The following is a 14,488-nucleotide window of genomic DNA, read 5'->3' as shown; positions in this document are numbered from 1 at the left end:
CAATAAATTGACGATTGTTGTCGACTCAATAGAGCCGTATATATATATATATATATATATATATATATATATATATATATATATATATATATATATATATATATATATATATATAACCCGGTGAATAGTAGCATTAATATTTTTTTTTCTAAAAAAAAATCTTTCTTTTTTTTTTCTTTTCATTTTTTTATCGAGGCAAAATGCAATATCACCATATGATTGTGTCATAGTAACCAACCCTTAACACTTTATTAATCAGATCAACAATCGTAACAATATTCAGAACATGATCAATCACTAAGATTGCAAAACTCTCTCAAACATATAGCTGAAATAACAGAACAATGAGATCAGGTTAACAAACTAATATCACAATAAACAAGATTATCAGGATGATAATCTTTAATAATAAACCCTAATGGGTTATAAGCACTGTGGCAAAAGACCTCATCTCAAGCCGTTGCGACGTCCGTTGTGACCGAACCTCGAAAAGGACGTTGCTACCTATGTTGGAAGATGTTTGACTTGCTCCAAAGTCAAGGCCGAACATCAAAGACCATCTGAACTACTTCAACAACCTGAAATTTCGCAATGGAAATAGGAAATGATCACAATGGATTTTATCACAAAACTACCTAAATTAGTAGGCGGTTATGATACCATTTGGGTTATTGTTGACCGTCTCACCAGATCTGCTCACTTCTTAGCTATGAGGGAAACTGACAAGATAGAGAAGCTTGCCCAGTTGTACATAAAGAAAATTGTATCTCGACATGGTGCGCCATTGTCAATTATTTCAGATCGAGATTCTCGTTTCACATCTAGATTTTGGAGTGCCTTGAAAGAAGCTTTGGGTACTAGATTGGACATGAGTACCGCGCACCATCCACGAACCGACGGACTGAGTGAATGCACTAACCAAACCTTGGAAGACATGTTACGTGCTTGTGTTATCAATTCTGGAAACAGATGGGAAAAGTATTTGCCTCTAGCCGAATTCTCTTTCTACAATAGTTATCATTCGAGTAATAATTCCACACCTTCTGATGCTTTGTATGGCCGGAAGTGTCGATCTCCGATTTGTTGGGCCAAAGTAGGTGACAAGCAACTCACCGAGCCCTAGATCATCCATGAAACAACCGAAAAGATTGTCCAAATCCAAGAAAGGCTAAATACGGCCCGTAGTCGACAAAAGAGCTATGTCAATGTCAGACGGAAACCTCTTGAGTTCTAAGTGGGTGACTGTGTGAGGTTGAAGGTTGCACCATGGAAGGGTGTAATTCGTTTTGGAAAATAAGGAAAGTTGAATCCCCGATATATTGGACCTTTTGAAATTTTGGAACGCATTGGACCCGTTGCCTATCGTTTAGATCTACCGTTTCAATTAAGTTCTGTCCATCCTACCTTCCACGTGTCGAACTTAAAGAAGTGTCTTGCAAAACAAGAATTTGTTATTCCTCTCGACGAACTTACTATTAATGATCAACTCCACTTCGTAGAAGAGCCAGTTGGGGTTATGGACCGAGAGGTCAAACGATTGAAACAAAGCAAAATTTCCAAATCGTCAGAGTTCGATGGAATGCTGAACAAAGACCCGAGTTTACTTGGGAAAGGGGAGATTAAATGGATGGGAAGTATCCTCACTTATTTGGAAATGGGGCAATGGAAACCCTCGAGGAGGAACCAACACATGTTACATCCACTTAAATTTTCGGGACAAAATTTTCTTTAACAGGTGGGTAATGTAAAGACCCGACTTTTTCGACTTATATTTATACTTTATACTTTCATGAATCTGCGTATATGTACGTACTGAGCTAGATAATATTCTAGAGTCATTATCCATGCTAATTACTCTTGTTAATACCTTACAACGTGTTATTAAGTGCGTAATTACTTAACTTGATCCTCGAATGCTTTTACGACCATTAGTGTCACTAGTCGTTCAGAACGAGCTACGTACTTGGTACACGTTAACCTTTGGTCATAATGGGAATATTATGACACCTTAATTCTGATTGTTATTTCTTAATGACAATTACTTAGTTCGTCATTTGCTTAATTACGTTTAGTGAATTGTTAATTACTTGGGCTTATCTTAATTGGACTAGGTTTAACACCTCAGATTTTTTTTATATACAGCGGAAGACCTGTTTATCACATATATAATATAAAATCCACTTGAATATAATCATGTTAATATTTAAAAGTTCGAGTGTTATATTAAACATTAAAACAACTTTTAGTATAAAGGACACGACATCAGAGTTTCCGGCTTTGTTAAACATATCTTCCAGCATCCCATCTTCACCCTGAGAACTATCATACAACAAATTCATAACCTGCGAGGAAGATGTGGGGGATTAGCACGAAACTAAGTGAGTGCAACTAACCACATGTAATAGCATACAGGAACCGTCATACTAATCATGTCACATAGTCTAACACATAAACATCACCCAAGTGCTGTCTACAGAGACTCTGGCGGCTCGGCCAAACCATTAACCACCAGTTGATCGGACTAGGGCTTACCAGAAGTTCCTCCACCACCGTATGTATATATATAATCCACACGCGACGGACACGTCATTCACATATATATACACCACGATTTTCTAGGCTACCACATGAGGAACCCAACCCGCAGGTTGATCTCTCCTACCGAGGCTACCACACAATAGGGACGCACTAGGCTCCAGCAGACAAGCATCAACTAACATGCAGTCATCACAACGTACTAACTAATGGTAACAGTAAGTATATCTAATAAGCATGGCAATCATAATATAACATGCTACTCTATACTATATACTCCAGTTAGTCCCACTCACTGATACCAGCATCACTTGGTAGTCTAATGTCACCAAGTCTTCTCCTCGTCTGTATCACCTGAAGACAATACTCACAAGTTAGCAAATCATATTCCAAGTACTAACAATATCAAAATCACAATGTATATGTATATATACATATATACATACACGCGCGCACACACACACACACACACACACATATACTTAATACATATACATATACTTCATCATTATACAAACGGACAGCATAACGGCTATAAATCAACACTTAGTAAAATTTTCCACTGCCAAAGACACTCGGTCGACTGTCAGAGACAGTCGGCCGACTGTCTACACTCACTCGGTCGAGTGTCGAGTCATTCGGTCGATGGTCTCATGCAGACACACTCGGTCGTGTGTCTTACACTCTCGGTTGATGGTCGAGACGGTCGGTCGAGTGTCTGGAGACACTCGGCTGACTGTGTTTATCTGCAGGTGCTGAAGAACAAAGTTACGGGTTTCACACCCAATCCACCAATTCTTGATCTAGAACTCGTTTTTGACATCCAAATTAACCACAACTCGACAACAACATAGTTTGGACTATAAACCCACAATTTTGAAATCAAAACAACATCAAATTTAACCATTTTGACCCAAATTACACTTTGTAAAACCCAACACAAAAACTCAATTTTCTCAAAGATTAGAGCATGAAAGCTTGTGATTCTTACCTCAAAAGATTCAGCAAATCACAATGAACAAGAAAATGTAAAGGATTCGAGCTCTAGATCAAAGATTAGAATTTAAGGTTTGGTAGTTAGAAGGGATGAAGAACGAGTGTGTTTGGTGATAATCTGGAAGAATGGGGAAAATGAAATAAAACATAACACTAGTCATCTAAAGTGAGTTAATTTCCCATACTGTGTAACACACGGGTATTTATCAGTTATCTGATATCTTTCGTACGTCATTTGGTAACCCAAACGAAGTCCAAATTAAATAAACAAACCTGTCATGTGACCCTTGTCACAAACTGGTCCTAACCACATCATCAAATAATAATAAGCATTAAATAAAAATAAAGGCATATAATAACACAACACAAACTTAAGGGTAAACTAGTAATCTTACAGCTAGGCCCAGTTGAGGATGTTACACTAGGATTACCAGGGCCCACCCTACTCTAGTTAATGGGTTAATTAATAAGCCATCTTAATAAGTTAATTAACCCATTAAGCTTAAGATAATCCGTTAAGACATAAGATAAAAGTGTATGCATGCATGCTTGTACCACCCTACACATTTTGGCACCATGCACCATGCCACCCAACATCACCACCTCACTTTTGTACCACCATGGACCACCACCTCCCCCACCCTCCAAATCGTCATTTTATGTCCCCCACCATCACCACCATTTTGTTGTCTTGTTTTGTGATTACTTGCCTATAAATACAAGACCCCTCCATTCACTAATTTATTTTGCACATACACTCTTCTCTCTAGTTTCTCACTCTAACTTCTCTCTAGTTTTGCAAGCTTTTCTTCTTTCTTTCTTCTTCATCATCCACGAAATTCATCATCATCATTATTGTTTCAAGATCAAGTTTTATAACTTGTATCTTCTTTACATCTTGTTGCTTCAAACTCTTGTTTGAAGATTATGCAAGAACATGAAGGATTCAAGCTCTCTAGCTTTGAATCTTTCTTTACTTGTTTAAATTACTTTACTTTTTTTAAAAGATCAAAACTTGTGTTTATGATCTTCATAAAACTTGTAGATCTAGCTTTATGCTTTAAGGATCTACAAGAACATTAGAGATCCAAGCTTCCTAGCTTAGGGTTTCACCATTTTATTTAGATCTAAGCTTTTTAGCTTTTGATCTCATTACTTTTACTAGATCTAAGCTTTCTAGCTTATGGTCTCATATATCTTGTTTGGATCTAAGCTTTCTAGCTTATGGTCTCATTAATCTTGTAGGAATTCACGCTTTCTAGCTTAGGGTTTCATAATACTTGAGATCTAAGTTTTGTTGTAGATCTCATTTACTTGTAACCTTTTTATAATTTTTATGGTGATAAAAATCAAGCCCTTATCATCTACATATGATAAAGGCACATAAACTTATATAAAGATGATAAGAAACAATGCTTAATGCTAAGGATGTAACTTTGGTTCATCATGTAGCCTGAAACTCTTAAAGAGATGATTTTTCTTTTCATTTAATGTTAATAAGTGTGTTGATGGTTAAAGCTTGACCAAAATGATGCAAAAGTATCTAGAGTTGTACACTTGAAGCTTATATGCATCAAGGATGAGAACCATGATAAGCACCATGAGTTAAGAAACCCACCGGAGCACAAACTACTATATATTACGGATCTGAACCAGTACCTGGTATTTCTGGAAAATTGTTTTTCAAAAAGTTTAGTTTGTGTAGATAACTTTTCGTTTAGGACTCGCCTAAATTCGATATACGGTTTAGGAGTTATGGTCAAAAGAAACTTACTACTACCTTGTAACGACGTGCTGAAATTTCTGACCTGTTCTCGCTCAGACTATCGCCGTGGCTTGACAACTTTGAGTTCAGATCTGCGGTTAAAGGACTCACAAACGGAGCCTTGGCCACTGACCACTCGTCAATTGAATTTGTATAGAGGGCACAACGGTTGTCCTAAGTCAGCCCTCTAAGCCAGTCTTTACTTTTGTTAAGCGACTTTTCTTTTGATGATTGATGATGATTGATGATGATGATGATGTCACTCGACTTACTTTAAACTTCATACGAAACTTATCTAGACACGATTACTGACTTAGCAACTTGACGAGGGCTCGTTGGATCGACCACCTTACTTGCTTACGTTTACGCCCTGTTTACTATACTGAGCATTCACTGTAAGTTATAGCTCCCCTTTTACTTTAACTATTTTTGGGACTGAGAATACATGCGCTTTTTATGTTTTACATACTAGACACGAGTACTTTAACTTTATATATGTATGGGTGACATAACGGCACAAATTTTCCCCTTAGCTCGGTAACGTTTAACTATCGGTTTATGAACCGGTAGACGCGAATCTTATATATGGATCCATAGGGTTTGACATCCCCACTCGGGCTAGTCGCGCTAGCATTTAACGGGTGTTTAATACTTCGTCTATTTTAACGCACTCGCCAAGTGTACTTTTAGGGGGTGATATTTATATTACTTTGTTAAGTTTGTTACCGAGTGCCCACGGATAAGCATATACTTTTCATACTGATTTGAATACAAAAATCTCGTGGTCTACATTATTGTTTACAATAAAACTATAGCTCACCAATATTCGTGTTGACTTTTAAAGCATGTTATTTCTCAGGTACTTAGACGAAATCGCTTCCGCTGTAATAGACTTGTTGTGTTATGAAATGTCCCGTTCTTATTGATTAAAAAACGTTCCATATTAATTGATTTCGTTGCGAGGTTTTGACCTCTATATGAGACGTTTTTCAAAGACTGCATTCATTTTTAAAACAAACCATAACCTTTATTTCATAAATAAAGGTTTAAAAAGCTTTACATAGATTATCAAATAATGATAATCTAAAATATCCTGTTTACACACGACCATTACATAATGGTTTACAATACAAATATGTTACATCGAAATCAGTTTCTTGAATGCAGTTGTTACACAGTATCATACAAACATCGACTCCAAATCTTGTCCTTATTTTAGTATGCAACAGCGGAAGCTCTTAGTATTCACCTGAGAATAAACATGCTTTAAACGTCAACAAAAATGTTGGTGAGTTATAGGTTTAACCTATATATATCAAATCATAACAATAGACCACAAGATTTCATATTTCAACATACATCCCATACATAGAGATAAAAATCATTCATATGGTGAACACCTGGTAACCGACATTAACAAGATGCATATATAAGAATATCCCCATCATTCCGGGACACCCTTCGGATATGATATAAATTTCGAAGTACTAAAGCATCCGGTACTTTGGATGGGGTTTGTTAGGCCCAATAGATCTATCTTTAGGATTCGTGTCAATTAGGGTGTCTGTTCCCAAATTCTTAGATTACCAGACTTAATAAAAAGGGGCATATTCGATTTCGATAATTCAACCATAGAATGTAGTTTCACGTACTTGTGTCTATTTTGTAAATCATTTATAAAACCTGCATGTATTCTCATCCCAAAAATATTAGATTTTAAAAGTGGGACTATAACTCACTTTCACAGATTTTTACTTCGTCGGGAAGTAAGACTTGGCCACTGGTTGATTCATGAACCTATAACAATATATACATATATATCAAAGTATGTTCAAAATATATTTACAACACTTTTAATATATTTTGATGTTTTAAGTTTATTAAGTCAGCTGTCCTCGTTAGTAACTTACAGCTAGTTGTCCACAGTTAGATGTACAGAAATAAATCGATAAATATTATCTTGAATCAATACACAACCCAGTGTATACGTATCTCAGTATTGATCACAACTCAAACTATATATATTTTGGAATCAACCTCAACCCTGTATAGCTAACTCCAACATTCACATATAGAGTGTCTATGGTTGTTCCGAAATATATATAGATGTGTCGACATGATAGGTCAAAACATTGTATACGTGTCTATGGTATCTCAAGATTACATAATATACAATACAAGTTGATTAAGTTATGGTTGGAATAGATTTGTTACCAATTTTCACGTAGCTAAAATGAGAAAAATTATCCAATCTTGTTTTACCCATAACTTCTTCATTTTAAATCCGTTTTGAGTGAATCAAATTGCTATGGTTTCATATTGAACTCTATTTTATGAATCTAAACAGAAAAAGTATAGGTTTATAGTCAGAAAAATAAGTTACAAGTCGTTTTTGTAAAGGTAGTCATTTCAGTCGAAAGAACGACGTCTAGATGACCATTTTAGAAAACATACTTTCACTTTGAGTTTAACCATAATTTTTGGATATAGTTTCATGTTCATAATAAAAATCATTTTCTCAGAATAACAACTTTTAAATCAAAGTTTATCATAGTTTTTAATTAACTAACCCAAAACAGCCCGCGGTGTTACTACGACGGCGTAAATCCGGTTTTACGGTGTTTTTCGTGTTTCCAGGTTTTAAATCATTAAGTTAGCATATCATACAGATATAGAACATGTGTTTAGTTGATTTTAAAAGTCAAGTTAGAAGGATTAACTTTTGTTTGCGAACAAGTTTAGAATTAACTAAACTATGTTCTAGTGATTACAAGTTTAAACCTTCGAATAAGATAGCTTTATATGTATGAATCGAATGATGTTATGAACATCATTACTACCTTAAGTTCCTTGAATAAACCTACTAGAAAGGAGAAAAATGGATCTAGCTTCAATGGATCCTTGGATGGCTCGAAGTTCTTGAAGCAGAATCATGACACGAAAACAAGTTCAAGTAAGATCATTACTTGAAATAAGATTGTTATAGTTATAGAAATTGAACCAAAGTTTGAATATGATTATTACCTTGTATTAGAATGATAACCTACTGTAAGAAATAAAGATTTCTTGAGGTTGGATGATCACCTTACAAGATTGGAAGTGAGCTAGCAAACTTGAAAGTATTCTTGATTTTATGAAACTAGAACTTTTGGAATTTATGAAGAACACTTAGAACTTGAAGATAGAACTTGAGAGAGATCAATTAGATGAAGAAAATTGAAGAATGAAAGTGTTTGTAAGTGTTTTTGGTCGTTGGTGTATGGATTAGATATAAAGGATATGTAATTTTGTTTTCATGTAAATAAGTCATGAATGATTACTCATATTTTTGTAATTTTATGAGATATTTCATGCTAGTTGCCAAATGATGGTTCCCACATGTGTTAGGTGACTCACATGGGCTGCTAAGAGCTGATCATTGGAGTGTATATACCAATAGTACATACATCTAAAAGCTGTGTATTGTACGAGTAAGAATACGGGTGCATACGAGTAGAATTATTGATGAAACTGAACGAGGATGTAATTGTAAGCACTTTTGTTAAGTAGAAGTATTTTGATAAGTGTATTGAATTCTTTCAAAAGTGTATAAATACATATTAAAACACTACATGTATATACATTTTAACTGAGTCGTTAAGTCATCGTTAGTCGTTACATGTAAGTGTTGTTTTGAAACCTTTAGGTTAACGATCTTGTTAAATGTTGTTAACCCAATGTTTATAATATCAAATGAGATTTTAAATTATTATATTATCATGATATTATCATGTATGAATATCTCTTAATATGATATATATACATTAAATGTCTTTACAACGATAATCGTTACATATATGTCTCGTTTAAAAATCATTAAGTTAGTAGTCTTGTTTTTACATATGTAGTTCATTGTTAATATACTTAATAATATGTTTACTTATCATAGTATCATGTTAACTATATATATATATCCATATATATGTCATCATATAGTTTTTACAAGTTTTAACGTTCGTGAATCACCGGTCAACTTGGGTGGTCAATTGTCTATATGAAACCTATTTCAATTAATCAAGTCTTAACAAGTTTGATTGCTTAACATGTTGGAAACATTTAATCATGTAAATATCAATCTCAATTAATATATATAAACATGGAAAAGTTCGGGTCACTACAGTACCTACCCGTTAAAGAAATTTCGTCCCGAAATTTTAAGCTGTTGAAGGTGTTGATGAATCTTCTGGAAATAGATGCGGGTATTTCTTCTTCATCCGATCTTCACACTCCCAGGTGAACTCGGGTCCTCTACGAGCATTCCATCGAACCTTAACAATTGGTATCTTGTTTTGCTTAAGTCTTTTAACCTCACGATCCATTATTTCGACGGGTTCTTCGATGAATTGAAGTTTTTCGTTGATTTGGATTTCATCTAACAGAATAGTGAGATCTTCTTTAGCAAAACATTTCTTCAAATTCGAGACGTGGAAAGTGTTATGTACAGCCGCGAGTTGTTGAGGTAACTCAAGTCGGTAAGCTACTGGTCCGACACGATCAATAATCTTGAATGGTCCAATATACCTTGGATTTAATTTCCCTCGTTTACCAAATCGAACAACGCCTTTCCAAGGTGCAACTTTAAGCATGACCATCTCTCCAATTTCAAATTCTATATCTTTTCTTTTAATGTCAGCGTAGCTCTTTTGTCGACTTTGGGCGGTTTTCAACCGTTGTTGAATTTGGATGATCTTCTCGGTAGTTTCTTGTATAATCTCCGGACCCGTAATCTGTCTATCCCCCACTTCACCCCAACAAATCAGAGACCTGTACTTTCTACCATAAAGTGCTTCAAACGGCGCCATCTCAATGCTTGAATGGTAGCTGTTGTTGTAGGAAAATTCTGCTAACGGTAGATGTCGATCCCAACTGTTTCCGAAATCAATAACACATGCTCGTAGCATGTCTTCAAGCGTTTGTATCGTCCTTTCGCTCTGCCCATCAGTTTGTGGATGATAGGCAGTACTCATGTCTAGACGAGTTCCTAATGCTTGCTGTAATGTCTGCCAGAATCTTGAAATAAATCTGCCATCCCTATCAGAGATAATAGAGATTGGTATTCCATGTCTGGAGATGACTTCCTTCAAATACAGTCGTGCTAACTTCTCCATCTTGTCATCTTCTCTTATTGGCAGGAAGTGTGCTAATTTGGTGAGACGATCAACTATTACCCAAATAGTATCAAAATCACCTGCAGTCCTTGGCAATTTAGTGATGAAATCCATGGTAATGTTTTCCCATTTCCATTCCGGAATTTCGGGTTGTTGAAGTAGACCTGATGGTTTCTGATGCTCAGCTTTGACCTTAGAACACGTCAAACATTCTCCTACGTATTTAGCAACATCGGCTTTCATACCCGGCCACCAAAAATGTTTCTTGAGATCCTTGTACATCTTCCCCGTTCCAGGATGTATTGAGTATCTGGTTTTATGAGCTTCTCTAAGTACCATTTCTCTCATATCTCCAAATTTTGGTACCCAAATCCTTTCAGCCCTATACCGGGTTCCGTCTTTCCGAATATTAAGATGCTGCTCCGATCCTTTGGGTATTTCATTCTTTAAATTTCCCTCTTTTAAAACTCCTTGTTGCGCCTCCTTTATTTGAGTAGTAAGGTTATTATGAATCATTATATTCATAGATTTTACTCGAATGGGTTCTCTGTCCTTCCTGCTCAAGGCATCGGCTACCACATTTGCCTTCCCCGGGTGGTAACGAATCTCAAAGTCGTAATCATTCAACAATTCAATCCACCTACGTTGCCTCATATTCAGTTGTTTCTGATTAAATATGTGTTGAAGACTTTTGTGGTCGGTATATATAATACTTTTGACCCCATATAAGTAGTGCCTCCAAGTCTTTAATGCAAAAACAACCGCGCCTAATTCCAAATCATGCGTCGTATAATTTTGTTCGTGAATCTTCAATTGTCTAGACGCATAAGCAATCACCTTCGTTCGTTGCATTAATACACAACCGAGACCTTGCTTTGATGCATCACAATAAATCACAAAATCATCATTCCCTTCAGGCAATGACAATATAGGTGCCGTAGTTTAAACGCTTTCTCTTGTTCATCATTCCATTCAAATTTCTTCCCTTTATGCGTTAATGCAGTCAAGGGTTTTGCTATTCTGGAAAAGTCTTGGATGAACCTTCTGTAGTAACCAGCTAGTCCTAAAAACTGGCGTATGTGTTTCGGAGTTTTCGGGGTTTCCCACTTTTCAACAGTTTCTATCTTTGCCGGATCCACCTTAATACCTTCTTTGTTCACTATGTGACCGAGGAATTGAACTTCTTCCAACCAAAATGCACACTTTGAAAACTTAGCGTACAATTCTTCCTTCCTCAATACTTCTAACACCTTCCTCAAATGTTCACCGTGTTCTTGGTCATTCTTTGAGTAAATAAGTATGTCATCAATGAAAACAATGACAAACTTGTCAAGGTATGGTCCACACACTCGGTTCATAAGATCCATGAACACAGCTGGTGCATTAGTTAAACCAAACGGCATGACCATAAACTCGTAATGACCGTAACGTGTTCTGAAAGCAGTCTTTGGAATATCATCTTCTTTCACCCGCATTTGATGATACCCGGAACGTAAGTCAATCTTTGAATAAACAGACGAGCCTTGTAGTTGATCAAATAAGTCGTCGATTCTCGGTAGTGGGTAGCGATTCTTTATGGTAAGTTTGTTCAACTCTCGGTAGTCGATACACAACCTGAATGTACCATCTTTCTTCTTGACAAACAAAACAGGAGCTCCCCACGGTGATGTGCTTGGTCGAATGAAACCACGCTCTAAAAGTTCTTGTAATTGGCTTTGCAGTTCTTTCATCTCGCTGGGTGCGAGTCTGTAAGGAGCACGAGCTATTGGTGCAGCTCCTGGTACAAGATCTATTTGAAATTCAACGGATCGATGTGGGGGTAATCCCGGTAATTCTTTCGGAAATACATCGAGAAATTCTTTTGCGACGGGAACATCATTGATGCTCTTTTCTTCAGTTTGTACTTTCTCGACGTGTGCTAGAACAGCATAGCAACCTTTTCTTATTAGTTTTATTAGTTTTTGTGCCTTCAAATTACTAATAAGATGTAGCTTCGTGTTGCCCTTTTCTCCGTACACCATTAAGGGTTTTCCTTTTTCTCGTATAATGCGAATTGCATTTTTGTAACAAACGATCTCTGCTTTCACTTCTTTCAACCGGTCCATACCGATTATCACATCAAAACTCCCTAACTCTACTGGTATCAAATCAATCTTAAATGTTTCGCTAACCAGTTTAATTTCTCGATTCCGACATATATTATCTGTTGAAATTAATTTACCATTTGCTAATTCGAGTAAAAATTTACTATCCAAAGGCGTCAATGGACAACTTAATTTAGCACAAAAATCTCTACTCATATAGCTTCTATCCGCACCCGAATCAAATAAAACGTAAGCAGATTTATTGTCAATAAGAAACGTACCCGTAACAAGCTCCGGGTCTTCCTGTGCCTCTGCCGCATTAATATTGAAAACTCTTCCGCGGCCTTGTCCATTCGTGTTCTCCTGGTTCGGGCAATTTCTAATAATGTGGCCCGGTTTTCCACATTTATAACAAACTACATTGGCGTAACTTGCTCCGATACTACTTGCTCCGCCATTACTCGTTCCGACACCATTTGTTCCTTTCGTTCTATTAACCCCTAGTCCATAAACCTCACACTTCACCGCGCTATGACCATTTCTTTTACACTTGTTGCAAAATTTGGTGCAGAACCCCGAGTGATACTTTTCACACCTTTGGCATAGCTGCTTCTGATTGTTGTTGTTGTTGCGGTTATTATTGTTGTTGGGATGATTGTTGTAGTTGCTGTTGTTGTTGTTGTTGTTGTTGTTGTTGTTGTTGTTGTTGTTGGGTCGTTTGTTGTAGTTGCGATTGATGTTGCGATTGTTGGGATAATTGTTGCGATTATTGTTGTAATTGCTGTTGTTGTTGTATTAGTGATTCTTATCACTGTTTTCCTCCCACTTTCTTTTGACTTGCTTCATATTGGCCTCTTCAGCAGTCTGTTCTTTAATTCTTTCTTCAATCTGGTTCACTAGTTTGTGAGCCATTCTACATGCCTGTTGTATGGAGGCGGGCTCGTGTGAACTTATATCTTCTTGGATTCTTTCCGGTAATCCTTTCACAAACGCGTCGATCTTCTCTTCCTCATCTTCGAACGCTCCCGGACACAATAGGCATAATTCTGTGAATCGTCTTTTGTACGTGGTAATATCAAATCCTTGGGTTCGTAACCCTCTAAGTTCTGTCTTGAGCTTATTGACCTCAGTTCTGGGACGGTACTTCTCGTTCATTAAGTGCTTGAATGCTGACCACGGTAGTGCGTAAGCATCATCTTGTCCCACTTGCTCTAGATAGGTATTCCACCATGTTAACGCAGAACCTGTGAAGGTATGCGTAGCGTACTTCACTTTGTCCTCTTCAGTACACTTACTTATGGCAAACACCGATTCGACCTTCTCGGTCCACCGTTTCAATCCGATCGGTCCTTCGGTTCCATCAAATTCCAAAGGTTCGCAGGCAGTAATTTCTTTGTAGGTGCATCCTACACGATTTCCTGTACTGCTAGATCCAAGGTTATTGTTGGTATGTAGCGCAGCCTGTACTGCGTCTATGTTTGAAGCTAGAAAAGTACGGAATTCCTCTTCATTCATATTCACGGTATGTCGAGTAGTCGGTGCCATTTCCTTCAAAATAGTCAAATGGAACAAGTTAATCATACAGAATATTAAGAGTAGTTAATAGTATTTCGTAGCATAATATGAACTCATTTATAAAAGCTTTTTCTTCATATTAGTGTTTTATAAGTTTAAATTCGGGTAGTACCTACCCGTTAAGTTCATACTTAGTAGCTAATATACAATTCAACTACTACAATTCTATATGAAAAATTGATTATAATAATATTTCACGTTCAAACTTTTACACAATATTTTACAAACTTACAATACCGCTTATTTTACATATAGCATAAAATATAGCACACAATAAATTTGATACAAGATGGTTGTGAAGATAATTCTAGCTAGTACACAAGTCGTTCAGCAAAGGCAATAAAGACACGTAATTCATACGTCTAGAAACAAGTCATGCATTCTGG

The sequence above is a fragment of the Rutidosis leptorrhynchoides genome, chromosome 8 (genome assembly GCF_046630445.1).
Source record: "Rutidosis leptorrhynchoides isolate AG116_Rl617_1_P2 chromosome 8, CSIRO_AGI_Rlap_v1, whole genome shotgun sequence".
Lineage (NCBI taxonomy): Eukaryota > Viridiplantae > Streptophyta > Magnoliopsida > Asterales > Asteraceae > Rutidosis > Rutidosis leptorrhynchoides.
This window is presented reverse-complemented; position numbering follows the sequence as displayed.